This window comes from Mandrillus leucophaeus, unplaced genomic scaffold (genome assembly GCF_000951045.1).
Source record: "Mandrillus leucophaeus isolate KB7577 unplaced genomic scaffold, Mleu.le_1.0 Scaffold678, whole genome shotgun sequence".
Taxonomy (NCBI): domain Eukaryota; kingdom Metazoa; phylum Chordata; class Mammalia; order Primates; family Cercopithecidae; genus Mandrillus; species Mandrillus leucophaeus.
In genome coordinates this window covers 568,003-584,349 of record NW_012107341.1, presented here as the reverse complement: position 1 = coordinate 584,349, position 16,347 = coordinate 568,003, and the positions used below count along the sequence as shown (strand labels likewise).

At 46.1% G+C, this 16,347-nt stretch overlaps 1 protein-coding gene across 5 annotated transcripts in view; it reads right to left on the bottom strand.

The window, feature by feature from the left end:
- GRB10 (growth factor receptor-bound protein 10) overlaps positions 1-16,347 on the bottom strand; it is a 191,792-nt gene that overhangs the window by 113,939 nt on the left and 61,506 nt on the right. The window contains exon 1 of one of the 5 annotated variants that reach the window (XM_012002092.1): positions 5,461-5,538. The exons of the other annotated variants lie outside the window; for them this stretch is intronic. The gene's annotated coding sequence lies outside the window, so the exon portion shown is untranslated. Of the gene's footprint in view, positions 1-5,460; positions 5,539-16,347 lie in introns of those variants that run through there. 5 annotated transcript variants of the gene reach the window in all.

Here is a 16,347-nt window from a genome sequence, read left to right as displayed (position 1 = left end):
TTTTTGTATGCTAAAAAATGAACAAAAAATTAAAACGGAGCCTCTTTTCATCAGAATAACAAAAACAACAATTACCATGTGTATCTATGCAATGTTTGGATTATTTGTAGAGAACATGTATACTCTATGAGTCACATGGGGATTACAAATGATCCTGATAAACACTGAATCATAATTATCTTCCACATATTGTGTTTTAATATCGTTTTTGAAATTTTTCAGGCCAAAAATCATCATCTTCAACGGCACTCTAGTGTACCCCACCAAGTAGATGTGTAGTGTAATTCATTTCACCAATATCCTACTGATGAACATACAGGTTGTTGGAAATATAAGCTTTTGACTAAGAAAGAGGGGAAGGGCTGTTTGGAGCACACAGTGTCTGGGAGGAAAGGGCAAGGTCCTCAAGAACCCCCACAAAAGGCACTGAGGAGGGAGCTGGGTTCCCCTGGCTATCCAAGAGGGTGGTACCTCCCAGCTCAGCCCCTCAAGTTCAGCCATCTCCCATCTAGTTTCTGCAGTTCCATGGCCAACATTTCCCACCCAGTCTGCTCTTCAGCATCTGAGAGAAATATTTTTCCTCTTTTCTGAATTTTACAACAATCCACGCAAAGAAAATTTTTATATAAATATCTAACCTAGAGTAGATATAAAATTAGCCTAAATCCTACAACAGTGGGATAACAGCATTCCCGTGGTCTTTGCACCTTTGTTGTACATAACTAGACACGGTTGAAATCAGATTGTGTAAATAATTATGTGTTTTCCTGTCCCTGTCTTCAACTATTTTAAAACTTCGGTAAATATCATTTTTTTCATATTCTAAACTACTCTAGCAGACACTCTGCAGTTGTTTTCAACTTTCAGACAGCATAAATAATGATCAAATAAACACCTTCGGGCACAAAACTTTGTCCACATTTCTGATTATTTGCTTAGGATCCCTAGAAGTAGAAGGACTAGGCCAGAGGCCACGTGCACTTTTTTAAGATTCTAGATACACACAGTCAAACTCTTCTTCACACACTCACCCTTCCACCCGGAGTGAAGGCAGCCGCCTGTTTCATAACACCCAAGCCAGCCAGTGACTGTTTATTTTTCTGGAATTTTTTTCTGGCTAATTCCAGAGGTAAGCAGCGGCCCCACCCTGTGGTTTTAACATGCAGGTCTATAACGCTGAGGTTGAACATTTTTCATAAGCGAATTAGACCTCTGTATTTCTTCTTTTGGGCTATCCTTTAGCAGGTCAGCTAGACTCGATCCTGAGGGCACAAGGGGTTCCCAGTAAAAAATGTCCATGAATGAATCACAAACCCGACACTCATCAGCTAAGGGCTCGGGGTCAGTTACCTGGATTTTCTGAGTCAATCTGCTCATCTGTTTATGATGGAAAACATCAAGCTAGGCTGAGCCCTGGGTGAGCACCCATACCTGGTGGCCCGCAGGCCTCCCAGCCCACTGTCACTGAACACAGACTTGCTTCCACTTCTCCCATGATGAGCTTTTTATGCAGTAGGCAAGTAAGTTCATTCACATTTGTAGAAAATGTTTTTCCCACTTTGCTTGTCTTTAAATTTAATTGTACTTTTGATTCTTAAAAGTATAATTCAATGTAGTCAAGTTTACTGACTTTATCTTTTTGGTTCATCATTTAACCTTGAAAATCATTTTCAGCCTCTATCAAGAAAATTGAAAAACCTTCATCTGTGTTTTACTCTGATTTCTCTTCTGACTTGATGTATTATTCTTTCCTCTTCCTGACATTTATTTTGGGGGATAGTAAAAGGGGAGAAAATACAATGACTCCTTCCCCCTAAAAGTGGCTGACCAGTTCTACCAGGCCCACTTAGCACTCAAGCCTTCCCTTTGTCTGATTAGGGAGGTCACCCCGCTCACATGTTATAATCTTACACACATCCAAGTGTTTCTCAGCCACCTCCTCGCCGGTTCCACAGAGCTGCCCGCTCCCGGGCCGGCAATCCCACATTTTCCATTCTCACAGCCTGCCAACGTGTTTTCTCATCAGCAGAACATTTCCCCTCTTGCTTCTTTTATATGAATTCCTTAGTCATTTTCTTCCATGCAAACATCAAAATAGTTTCAAAGTTTGCTTAAATTATTAAAACATCTCATCTGAAATATTTACTGCTATGTATGTGAATAATTACTACACACTGCTAATACAAATGTTGCTATTGGGTTGATCCCACAAACACTGACAGACTATATCCAGAAGATATACTACCCCACCTATTTCAAAGGGTGGGTGGGACTAGCCTCCAGATCACCCAGGGCCTGCACAGCCCTGCTCCAGGCCTGTCCTGCAAGGAGCAAGGCCCTGCAGGTTAACAAGCCCGTTGGGTGCTTCCTGTGCACTGTGAGGTGCGAGGCCCATTCCTCTGTCAGATGACTGCTTTGCCCGAGACCTCCTCTTTTAAGTGCCAATTGAGACATCTATTTAGAAGACAAGTAACTTGCAAACCTAATTTAAGGCAACCTTGTCTAAATAGTGTCACCAGATTTAGCAAATACAAATACAGGATGTCCAATTAAATTTGAATTTCAGATTAATAATTAATACTTTTTTGGTATAAGTATGTCACAATATTTCATGAGACTTACCCTTAAAATGTATTTGTAGCTTATCTGTAATTTAACTGGGGATACTATATTTTATCTTGCAACTCTATGCTTCAAGCACTGTTAAAATCTGACAGGCCTGAATGACAAATTATGGCAGTAAGAACAAAATTTCAACAAGTGGCTCATTTGTTTATGAAATTCCAAGGTCAAAGAAGAAATGTACCTTCTTTAATTCAACAGATAGACACTTCAGACATGAAATCTGTTCTCTTGAGAAGCCAAGAAAGATTTCATAGTATGACAAATTACAGTGATTGTAAAATAAAGCCAAAACACAAAAGGCAGCAGGTAAAAAGTTAGCCACCGTGGCATTAAAAAGATCATCCTGACAGAGCTGGAAGGTCAGAGGCAAATGTCTACCCACCATTCAGAGGCAAACAGTGGCACTTTGCCAGGTGCAGGGCAATGAACACAGGGACAAGAATAAAAGGTTTATCATTGTGTTAGCTTGGTTTCCTCTCCAGGTTAGTTTTTGTTTGTCTGTGTGTCTGTTTCCCAGCCTAGCCCACTGGGGGAAGGACTGGGAAGGGAATGGGGGAGGCCCTGTGAGTTTGCTTTTTTTTATTATTTTGAGACAGAGTCTCGCTCTGTCACCAGACTGGAGTGCAGTGGCGTGATCTTGGCTCACTGCAATTTCCGCCTCCCAGGTTCAAGCTATTCCCCTGCCTCAGCCTCCCGAGTAGCTGGGACTATAGGTGCGCACCACCACGCCCGGCTAATTTTATGTATTTTAGTAGAGATGGGGTTTCACCATGTTGGCCAGGATGGTCTCGATCTCCTGACTTCGTGATCCACCTGCCTTGGCCTCCCGAAGTGCTGGGATTACAGGCGTGAGCCATGGCGCCCGACTGTGAGTCTGCTTTTTACTCAGAGCCCTTAATCACTATGCTCTCTACCTCTAGGGGAAGGTGGAAGGATGGGAGAGGGCAGCCAAGCTCCTTAATTAAAGTCCCACAGGTCACTTCACTAATGCTGAACTTTCCCAAATCCACATGCTTTAGAAAAACTTGCCAAAGTCAGAATAACCGGTAGAGCAGATCGGGGCAGAAACACCACCTTCATAAAGATGAAAACGAGAAGCTCTCCCTCTCCTGGGGTGACCTAGTCCCAGGCCCTTTGCTGAGCCATCTCCTGTAACAGAGCCCTCCAGTGGGTGAGGAGAATGGTTTCTGTCTGCTCCTCTGTCCTGTGCCGGGCATGAGTCTGCCTCAGCTGCATCGACCAATAGCTGGTCTGCTGGCCCCAGTGGTGGGCGGCCGATGGAGCCAGGCCAGGCAGGAACACAGCCTGGGAGGCCAGCTGGGCTGTTCCTTCCATAAGCCACGCTCTGGGGGTTGCACAAATGCCCCCTGGCCTCACTCCCTCAGGCTCCTTGCTGGCCCCAGGCTGGGAACCACAACTCAGCTGCTTTCTCCAAATCCCTCCATTAAACTTTTTTTTTCTTTTGCTCCCCACCCCCAACCCGCGCCCTCCAGAGGGTGCCCACTGCAGACTGCCAACACCCTGGCTAACAGAGGCAGGTGGCTTTACGTCCCTCACTCTGCAGATGAAGGGCCAGAGGTTTCACAGAGTACACATAAAAAGTGACTCATAATCCAGTCTGTCACTGATGGACATTTGGGTTGATTCATATAGCAAAAAAAAAGTGACTCGTGGGAGGAAGAAAATGGTGAGCTTGCTGTGGACTCTGTGGGCATGCCTATTAGGGTACCAGGTGGCCTGGTGTGGCTGGTCCTCACCTGGGAGAACACGGTAGAATTGCAGGCTCCCAGGCCCCAGCCAGACCTAAGTCAGGCCCGCAGAAGGGGACCCGGGTGTCTATGTGTGAACTGCCCTTCCTAATGTAACGTGGCACATACCTCCATGGCACTCTAGGAGCCACCAACCCAGTTGGTTTTCCTTGACTCCAAAGCGACTGCTGTGTGCCTCTCACAGCACTCAGCCCTGGATGCTCACTATGTAGAATGTTCTCTACCCCACCCACCATGCAAACCCCATCAACCCATCCTCAAGGCTCGTCCTTTGGGCACCTTCTCTGACAACCCCAACGAAAAGTCTGCCTCCTCATACCTTACCCTGCAGCCCTGCTTTAATTCCAAGCAGGAAGTAACAAGGGCCAATGGATTGGTGCCTACCCTCTCCCCAGAAACGGGCATCCTTGACTCATCCTCACAACCCCGGCACACAGCCCAGCCTCGCCCCAAGATCTGGGGCACGGATGCCTCTGCCTCTCTGTGAGGATGGAGGGACAAGAATGTTCCACCACTCACCTTTCAAAGTCCAGGCTTCAGCAAAAAGCATCACGAGGTAGCCTGGGCACAAAACAGAGGAGAAGCAGCCCCTTCCACCAGTTACTGGCATTCCGTTTCAAAGAGAGCATCAAATGCACTCTTGCCTCTGCTGGGTGCCAACTAAACACTACAAGATGCACAAGAGGAACCGGCCCCAGAGAACCAGGGGATGTTGTTCATTGGACGATTCAGGCAGTTTTCTTATCTAAAAAGCGGGAGCAACACACAGCTGGAGAGGCAGCGGGAAAACTGGATGAGAGGCGTGCCATCATCAGTGCAGCGGGCACTGCAGGTGACAAATGGAAGGACTGCACAGCAGGCCGGACACTGACTCAGATCCCAGGCCCCGCATGCTGGTTAGTCCTGGAACTCAGGGCAACTGCCTCACCTTTGGGGTATCTCCACACATTCCTGAGGCAGAATGGCCACTTCACAGGTCACTTCTGAGGTTCAAATTAAAATAACAAATAAAGGACTTACCCAGCAACTAAAGGTACTGAGTGTTCGGTAGACAGCGGGCACTGACCTTACTACTGAACACAGGACTGGCAGCCTGCGTAGGAGGTCTCGCTCTCCCTCTCTCTACAGTGGGTATCACGTGGCTGTGTCCTCAGCCTGCCCTGTGCACAATATTTTCAGAACCCAGAGAACGGCACAGAAGGCACACTTAATAACTCCACTAAGGTAAACAAAGACCAATGCCACAGAGAACAGAATGACAGGGACTCGAAATGTCTTCCACCTGGAAGAATGCCCGATCAAAACCTACAGGCTTAACAGGGATCAACTTTAAACACTACAGGTATGCAAAAACAACCAACCAAATTAAAAAAAAAAAAAAAAAAAAGTAACGGATGAGAACAGTGGATGAGAACTGCTCCTGAAGGTGCAATTAAAAGGGGATCTCCCAGCGCCCTACCGCAACCCTCTCCTGAAGCTACCCTCAGATTTTTGGTGCAAAGGCAAAGAAGACACAATCCTACATGACCCACCATCCGGGTCTCAGAGCTCCCTGGGGCCTTCCTGCGGGCAGTTTCCCAAACCCCTCCTGCTCAGCCAGGGACATCAGCTGAGACAGGTGAGGCACATTGCTGGAGTCCACCCAAGGGTGTTGAGTCTGCAGATGAACATGTGAAATGCAACAGGGATGGGGTTTGTCATTTCACACAGGATGCACTTAAAGAAGGAAAATGTTTCAAACCACAAGCCCATTAAGCTATCGCAGCCTGAGTGAAGACTGACTACCTGTGTTACCTGCATTTTGGAAATGGAGGCATCACCCAGCTCATCAGCTCCCTTCCAACGCCTGATACCCTCTGTACCAACTGCACATATGCCTGTTCTAGAACTTTGAATACACACAAGCCGTCAGATACAGTGTAGTTACAGATTTCACAACTACCCTCCCTCAGCCATATAATCACACTTTTATTAAATATTAATGTAAAAATGGCAGGGTTTCTACTAATATTACAGTTCCTGGGTATCAGGTACAGTGCTAGACAGTTTACACACATTCCCACTTAAATCCTGTCTCTGATGGGTACTGTTGTTACCTCATCCTTACCGATGAGGAAAAAGGAGGACAGCAGCTTGCCCAGCAAATCACATCTCATAACCGTGGGTGTGAGACCCACTGGGGTTGAATCAGAGAACATGTCCTTAACAACTGAGCCATGGGTAACTACATAATCTGTCACTCACAGAATGCCTAAAACATGCAGAAACTCCACAAGGCTGAAAAAGGCTGAAAAAAAAAATTCCTAAAACATTAGTGAACTTGGTAAAAGCTGCAGTATCAGCACTCCAACTCTGCCAGTTGCAAGGTGTGCAAAACTAGTCCCTCAAATGGAAAGAACCCTCATAATAAAGGAGCTGGAGCTATTTTTCTCACCCAAAATGACACTGCCTGTTTTGATATTACACTTCATGTCTATGCAAGAGGAAAGGGAGCAAGAGGTTTTTAAGCAGAGATTTCAGTCAAACTGATCCTTAAACCAAAACAAGAGCTGCTTCCAAAAGCCTGAGATGGGGAAAAAGAAAACTCAGCAAGCCAGGTGTCTTGTATCAAGGAACAAGGGGGATGCTCTTTACTCATAATTGTATTCATATAGGCTGCTGAGCCCGACATGAAAATATCTGGATAAGCCCTGGTCAGAGTAGAAAAAAACTTTTCTCCCACATGGTAAGAATGCCTGGCCTGGCAAGGAAAACGCCACCACATAAAAAATGATCGCATTTTCACTAAAATCATACAGCCTAAAAAGACACAGATCAGTGGCTTGTACTCCATATTCAGGCACTTATTTCCACAGAACTACCTCCAAGCGCAGCAATTCTTGAATTAAAAGCAAAAGTAGTGTATGAGCTGCCTCACTTTAACCACCCACTCTGCAGTGTTCAGCACAGAAACATCAATTCTGGTTATTCACAAGGGGAGGAGTCTATCAGTCATTTACATTTTAAAACAGCTCTATTGAGATATAAATTATGTAACATAAATTTCATCTGTTGGAAGCATACAAACCAATGAATGTTAGTATAATTAAGGATCTGTACAACCATCGCCACAATCTAATTTTAGAACATTTCCATCACCCTACAAAGAAACCTCCTGCCCAGAGCCTGTCAATCTTGACAAATGGTTTTCCCAAAATAAAATGCCTTTGCCAAGTCAGTTTTGTTCCTGTTTTTGGATCCGGTATTCCCACATCAATGAGGCATTTTGGCCGAAAGGGGGACAGCACTAGCTCTAGAATTTCTACAGAAGCGTAGCTACATGACCTTGGGGAAGACATTAAACCACCCTGTGTGATTATAACCTCCAAGGACTATTGAAGATTTAGTGTGATCACGCATGGAAAGCACGGCTCAGTAAATCTCAGCTGCTATTTTTACTACTGCCACCACTGCCCCTGCTGCCACTGCCTCCTCCTCCTCCACTGTCACTACCTCCCCTCCAAATATTTGCACCAGCACTCCACCCCTTCCCACCACCTCCTTCCATCTCCATCACCTCCACTGCCACATCATCTCCTCCTCTACCTTCTCCACCTCCTGCACCGCCACCTCCATCTCCTCTACCACCCCCACCATCATTTCACTACCAACTCCATCATCACCGCCAGCATTTCAACCATCTCCACCATCTCCTCTACCATCTCCACCATCACTTCCACCTCCTCCACCATCACCTCCACCTCCTCTGCTACCTCTATCACCTCCACCTCCTCCATCCTCACCTCCACCTCCTCCACCATCACTTCCACCATCCCCACCATCACTTCCACCTCCTCTACTATCACATCACCTCCACCTCCTCCATCCTCACCTCCACCTCCTCCACCATCACTTCCACCTCCTCCACCATCACCTCCACCTCTTCTGCTACCTCTATCACCTCCACCTCCTCCACCCTCACCTCCACCTCCTCCACCACCTCCACCATCACTTCCACCATCTCCACCTCCTCTACTATCACATCATCTCCACCTCCTCCATCCTCACCTCTACCTCCTCCACCATCTCTATCCTCACCTCCACCATCACTTCCACCTCCTCTACCTCCTCTACCACCTCCACCTTCACCTCCAGCTCCCCCTCCTCCACTACCTACCCCTTCATCACCACTTCTACCCATTCCATCACCTCTACTCCTTCCCACCACCCTTCACCTCTTACACCTCCAACACCTCCACTGCTACCATCACATCCACCTCCACACTCTTCTTTATCTCCATTTCCTCCTCTCCCTCCACCACCACCTCTACTATCATCTCTACCTCTTCCTCCCCTACCTTCACCCCTCCCCACCACTTCCTCCATCCCCAACTTTAACAAAAAGGCAACTATTCAGACACCAAAATATCCACATATATTAACATAATATTAATTTGTTAGTATAGTCAACATGTAGCAGTACCTTAATCGACCACGAATTCTACAGTAACTTAACAGTCTGAGAAATTAGAAGATCAGAATCTCTAAACTACCCACTTAATAATGCTGACAACACAATCTTTAAAGTACTACAAGAGGATCAGTGACAATGCAAGTTACAATCAAATTGTATTTACATACTTTAAATATAACTTGAGGCCGGGCGTGGTGGCTCACGCCTGTAATCCTAGCACTTTGGGAGGCCAAGGTGGGTGGATCACGAGGTCAGGAAATCGAGACCATCCTGGCTAACATAGTGAAACCCCATCTCTACTAAAAATACAAAAAATCAGCCGGGCGTGGTGGTGGACGCCTGTAGTCCCAGCTACTCAGGAGGCTGAAGCAGGAGAATGGCGTAAACCTGGGAGGCGGAGCTTGCAGTGAGCCGAGATGGCGCCACTGCACTCCAGCCTGGGAGACAGAGAGAGATTCCGTCTCAAAAAAATAAATAAGTAAATAAATAAATACAACTTGAAAACAAACAACAAACTTCCACATGGAATAAAACATGTTTCATTCCTGGCCCCAGGGTATTCTAGCCAACCACGATTCAAAGCTCTAGAAAAGTGGGAGAGATTCCAGGTTCCCCTCCCTGAATATTTCCTAGTCCTGTCACATTCCTCTTGTGGATTACAGAGAATCAATGCATACGCTAAGCTTCAGGAGGCCCCAAAGGACCAGGTCAAAATGTCACCAACATGCCAAATCCCTTCAGGAGGCAAAGAGAACACAGAGCTACCCAGCTCTATAATGCGCACACCCATCCACACGTGCACATCCAGACCCCAAATAAAAAGGACCGAGTAAAACAAGGCTTAATTATCAAAAGACAGTGTGGCACGCTAAGGAGAGCAGAGCTTTTTGGTGCACTCACTGTGGGGACAACCCCTTACCATCTCTGACTTTCAATTTCCTTGTCTAAAACAGGGAGTGCATGGCCGGGCGCGGTGGCTCCTTTGGGAGTCTGAGGTGGACGGATCATGAGGTCAGGAGATCAAGACCATCCTGGCTAACACAGTGAAAACCCATCTTTATTAAAAATACAAAAAATTAGCCAGGCATGGTGGTGGGTGCCTGTAGTCCCAGCTACTCAGGAGGCTGAGGCATGAGAGTCTCTTGAACCAGGGAGGCAGAGGTTGCAGTAAGCCGAGATCGTACCACTGCACTCCAGCCTGGGCGACAGAGCAAGACTCTGTCTCAAAAAAAAAAACAAACAAAAAACAGGCAGTGCAATCCTGAGCCCTCCTGAGCTCCCAGGTGGGGTGCACAAAGCCGTTGCAACTGCGCTGAGCCCAGCTTCTTCCACTTCAAGCTTCTCGTTTTCTCTCTGGGTCCCACAACCCCCGCAACCTCTACACTAAAACCAGAGAAGCAAACTATGTGCAGCTGTGAGAGTGATCAACGGAGCCAGGGTTGCCTTCGTAGCAGATCAGGGCTGTAGGAAGCACGTGACACACCCACACTCTCCCCCCATGAGCAGAAGGAAGAGAGGAATCTCTTCCTTGAACTTTCTCAACAATAATCTCAGAATTTGGAAATAACTCTCATTGTCCTGGCTGACCAGGAAAAGGCCCCAGGGTTTGATATGATGTAATCCTTGGTGGTGGCTTTTCCTCATTTCTAAGTCCCTCCCACAGGCAGAGGGCAGGGGGCCAAGGGTAAACGGCAGCCGATGCCAAGAATTTGGAGGCGGAATGAGGTAAGCTAGGTCTGGCCTGGAGCTCCAGCCTGGGGCTCCCAGGTGTGGCAGCCCTTCGAAGGGCAGGTGTGATCTGGAGCAGGGAAGGGCATGGAGCAGCTTCCAGGTGCAAGCAGAAGGGCTGCGCTGGCAGGGCAAGAGGACGGCGATTCAAGGTGATGCTCCCCAGAGGTTTTGGATAAAGCTCGTTTTATTCATAAAAATGAATAAACAGCACAGATCTCAGGGCTCAGGAAACTCAATCCCTCTGCCAAAGAGACTTTTCCCAGTAAGACCAAACTCGGGCAGCCATTACAGCAGGAAGAATTGGTGGATCCCAACCTTGCTGTGGGCCACGAGAAACAGTTCACCTCGCCCTTCAGGTATGAAAAATCTTATTGTGGGATGAGCCAAATGTTTACAAACTGCCAGTGTGACAAACTATGATTCTGAGCAAATAACTTCACTCTGGGCCTATTTCCTCACCAATAAAATCAGGTTTTTGGACCATATGACATCTAAACTTCTTCAGAGTTCAAAGGCTGAGTCTGTACACTCCACAAAAATGTTCCAAAGCAAATCTATTCCTAGAACCATGGTTAAAATAATATCATGGGTGACTTCTGAGCTTCTGGCCAATATGGAATATAAAAGATTAGATGTACCCTCTCTCCTTAAATAATTAAAACTGAAACAGTTTTCATACATTTGACAACAGGCAGCATGGGACAGTAATTCCTGAGACATGATCCACATGATGCAGCTCTTACCAGTGCCCACTCACTGGTTGGGGAGAGCTTCCCAGCTGCAGCACAGGGAGGGGGGATCTCCCTTCCAGGCACAGCCTGGGGTCATCCTAAGGAGACAGAGCTCAACACTCAGGAAAGTCAAGGCAGAGAGGATAGCACTCAAGAGAGGGGGCTCCCCACACATCTCCAGCTGAGGATTAATGATGCATGCATGTAAGGAAAATACCAAGACTGGGAGGAACCACCAGAATGAAGCAGACAGAGCCATCTGGAGAGAAGTGTGTTCCCACCAACCCAAAAGGAAAACTTCCTTACGCATGGGACACAAGACAGCCCTCAGAAGGGTCCTGCCTCAACAGTGGGGGCAAATAAGCCCCAAACTAAAAGTGACTCTGGGCCCAGCTAACAAAGCTTATAAGCCAGCCTCAAAAGGGTCAAACTATTTCTAAGCAGCTTTTTTCCAGAATAAAGTCCAAAATATTGAAAAGAATAGCCCCCTCCCAAGAAACAGCCAGCACCCAACCAGATGAAATTTACAATGACTGGGATCGAAACAAAAAGTACCAAGCATGAAAAGAAAATAAAACCCATCATGATACGGGAAATCAGCCAGCAGAAATGGATACAGAAATGTCCAAGATGATGGATATAGAAGGCGATATATTAAAATGAAGAAGATAAATATGCTCTGTGCATTCAAGAAGGAAAAGCAAAGTATGAGTGATAAGCAGAGAAGTGGAAGATATAAAATGACCAAATCCAACCCTACAGATGAAAAATGCAATACAGGAGATGAAAAATATGCGGGCAGGATTAACCAGACATTGGACACCACGCTTCTCTCCCCTCCCTCTATCCCCAGTGACCAATCTCTAAAGACACACCGTGAGGCTCCCTCGCCCAAGGGCTGGAGTGGTCTGGAGAGGCCTAGGGTAGGAGCACCCTATGAAGACACAGTAATAGAAACTATCCAGAATGGCACACAGAGAGAAAAGGAAGATGGAAAAGATTATGATAAACTACCTCCAAATGACGATGCCAGATGAGGGGAGGGAGGAAGGAGCTCAGGTTTGGGGCCAGAGAAAATAAAGGCTGCAGCCAGCACCTTCTGCGTTCTCAGCTATTTGGCCGGGCTGGATAAGTCAACCAAAGTTTCTGAGCTTCACTTTTACTATAGGCAAATTTGGATCATACCCATTTCAAAAAGTTTGGTAGGAAAACTGAGTGAGATGAGGTATACAAGTCCTGTCACAAAACACATGCTAGCTCCTTTCTCAACGTTGCCCCAAGGAGATAGTCTCTCACTTTGTTGCAGCCTAACAACTGCAAGGGGGTGCCAAGGACAGAAACACAGAAAGTCTTCACCTGTCCTTTCACTCAATAGGTGAACCTATTCTTACGTACTTGAAAGGCAGTTATAAGTGCAATAGTTTGGTTACTGCTCCAGCTTCAACCAACAGCAAGGGAGTCAGGGGCAACGGGGCTCCACCACAGGAAGCAGCTGCCAGGCCATGTGCTCCTAATGCTGCCACCGAAAGGAGGGACACTCACTCACACGAAAAGCTTGAAGAATGTGTGTGTGTGTGCGCGTGCACATGCGTCACAGTCACATATATATGTATATATACATAAATATGAATTTTGAACCATGTGTGGAAACACAAGTAATACAAACTTAAAATGTACACAGATACAGGTAATCTACAGATATAACAACAGGCACCTCCTTATACACCGCTGAAGTTACAAAACACTTCTTTACCTAAATACCTTCTCCCTAAGTTAGGAACCTTGTTCATTATCAGCAGATCTGAAGAGAGTATCTTCCTGTGTCCATATTATCAACCAGGTGTTTAGATGGAAATTGCTTTCTAGCACCACTTAGCCAAGGCCTCATTCTCTGAAATGAGGTTCTTGGGGTCTCTGGACCCACTGAAGTGTGATGGTCAGATACACAGATCTGTTCACCCTGCACTGGCACCAGCTCCAGGAGGGGCCTACGAGGCGCAACCACAAAGCCATGGCCATACTTTGCTTGACCCCACTCCAGACTGCTCAACATGCAGCAGGCCCAGTTCTGATCCCCCCATGCAGAGACTCCACTGTCACTCCAGGGGAGTCCAAGGCGCTCTGGGCACCCAGCAAAGGGAGGAGGCCAGGGACTCAGCAGAACCAGACGATTCCAGCCCACTGACTAAGTGCCAGAACAAAGAGGGGACGAGATTCCCAAGCCAAGATCTGGAGGCTTGTGGAACTGTGTCCAGCAGAAGGGAAGAAAGGGAAGGGGATACAAGCTCCCTCAAATCAGGAAGCCCAGAACCCAGTTCAAGGGAGAATTAATACAGGGAGGGGAGGCCAGTTTGGGGAATGGGAAGATGAGTTTGGCTTGAAATGTCTTTCTTCTGAAATGCTGGCATCACCCTCACCTCCCTGAATGCCAGTCAGCCATCTGCATGGCTTAGTTACCCATGCAGAAATCAGTCAGCCTCCAACTCCTCCTTATCCACCTGTGAACTGCTAACTGATCCTGATTATTTTGCCTTCTACATCCACTTCCACCCACGCTTTCTTCTCATGGCCACTGTGGCACCCTTGGTTCAGGCCGTTCACTCACTGCTGCTTCCTGAGCACACTGCCTGAGATGAGTGAGAGCTCACTCACACGAGGGTCCCCGAGTACAGAACTCAGGGACTCTCTAGCCTGGGTCTTCAACCCACACTCTACATCTAATACTTCACTCTTTGAGGACCAGAGATCTAACTGTATTCCAAAGTAATTTGTACATTAAGGGCAGGTTTCAAAAACACGTTAATAGCCAGTTCACCAGGAGCCCAACATAAGTCCCACACACACTGAAATCATAACCGTCGAAACTCTGAGAGCAGAGGTTGCCATTCACAGCTCTCAGGGTCAAGAACGTTTAAGTAGCAAGAGAGGCCCTGCAATTACTGTCCAATGTCTAAGCTTGTTGAACCCCTCAAAATCTTTACCCAAGCGTGACACAGTCATGGATAACCAATCACAGAGTTTTAGAGACTTGGAGTATCCAACCTCTTGGTCACTCAAGCAGAAGAAAAATAGTCAATCTTCAGAGAGACTGATCCATTCAACAAATATTTACCAAGCAATGACTCTATGCCCAGCACATGAGTGTTTAAAGCAACAATCCTGCCCTATGGAGTTTGTATTTTATCTAAAGAAAACAGATAGTACGCAATAAACACACCATTTACTTGTTTATAATCTGAGAGTGCAGTGCTATGGAATAAAAGAACAGAATAGAGCTGGATAAACAGGGCGGAGACTGCAATTTACACAGAACACAAGGGAAGGCCCCACTGAAAAGGGGTCTAAAAGTGAAGACTGCAAGGAGGAAGGGCTAGGCCCACAGGTGTACAGTGACACCTACATGAAGGAGGAAAACAAGGCTGAAGAACATCACTGCGGGCAGAGACAGAAGCCCCCGCAAAGAGACTTCATCTTACGAGTGACCATCCTTTGAAGCTGGAAGCCATCATTCTCAGCAAACTAACACAGGAACAGAAAACCAAACACTGCATGTTCTCACTCATAAGTGGGAGTTGAACGATGAGAACACATAGACACAGGGAGGGGAACATCACACACTGGGGCCTGTCGGGGGGGGATGAGGGGAGGGAGAGCATTAGGACAATACCTAATGCACGGGGGGCTTAAAACCTAGATGATGGGTTGATAGGTGCAGCAAACCACCATGGCGCATGTATACCTATGTTACAAACCTGCACCTTCTGTGCATGTATCCCAGAACTTAAAGTGAAACATTTTTAAATGAAAAAAAACAAAAAGAGTAACCATTCTTAACAATTACGCAGATGCCACTTTCCCCATGAAATAAATGCTACAACCAGCTCCTTACATTTCCACTATACTTTGGAATTTCCTACCAAGAATGAGAAGTTTTCTTTTTCCTGCGAGTTTACTCCTTTTATAGGTTTTTTTTTTTTTCTTAAGTCATACTACCAAGTGATCAAATCCCAGTTCCTGCATGCTACACAGGATCTCAGGCACCTAGAAAGAGCTGGTGGAGAAACATTCTTCTGCCCCCTACTCTGGCTGTTGGGAGCGGGGCTGAAATCCTTCACAGAACTTCAACGACCCTCAACAAACACCAGAGAACCCCTCGCAGAGCTGCAGGCTGAAGCCCATCTTCAGAAACAGAAACATGGTTTCCTACCACTTTTCCAAAAACACTAACAAACATATAAATTAAGTCTCAGAAAATTCAGTAGGAGGAAAAACTAAATATGAGCTAAATATTTACTTTCTTCTTTAAGATGAATGATAGAAAACCTCACAAAAGTTAAAAATAATGCTAATATTCATATCACAGTCACTTCGAATACTTTGTTTCTTTCTAGTTAAGATGATGATGATAATAAATGTACCAGTAGCCAGTTTCGCAGGGTCTGCTTGAAACACACATAAATATTTAACAGGTTCTGGGGAAACTGCCAAAGTGATTACTGACTGCATGACAAAGACAGGATCACAAACCCTACCTAAGTGACCCCCTTTGCCGAGACTCATAACCGGTGGCAGCAAACACAGGTGATGAGGCCCATCTGACACCAGAGGCCAAAGAGGCCCAGAGAGCAGAGGACAGGCACACCCCAGACGGGGAGCCTGGCACATACGGCAGCACTTAAAACCCCAAGGAGAAATAACAGTGAAAGCAAGTCATTCCAAAACTCACTATGAGCTAAACGTGCATGGTACAAGAATATAAAAATATAATTTAAACATAGTTACCACCTTAAAAGACTAGACACTTCAATCAGAAAGTAAAGAAGCTTATGTTTAAATTACTCTATGATTTTAATAAAAGGAATAATTTTAGGTTCCTCTCTCTGCCAAAGTACACCATTAAAAAAAAAAATTAAAAAGTTGCCGTTTCCTAAATTTTCATCAATGTATTTACTATGTGTTTAAAACATCATTTTTCTCTGTCTGGCTGCTTAAAGCACTTATCCAATAGTTTTTCTCTTCTGCAACAGAGCAAGCAATC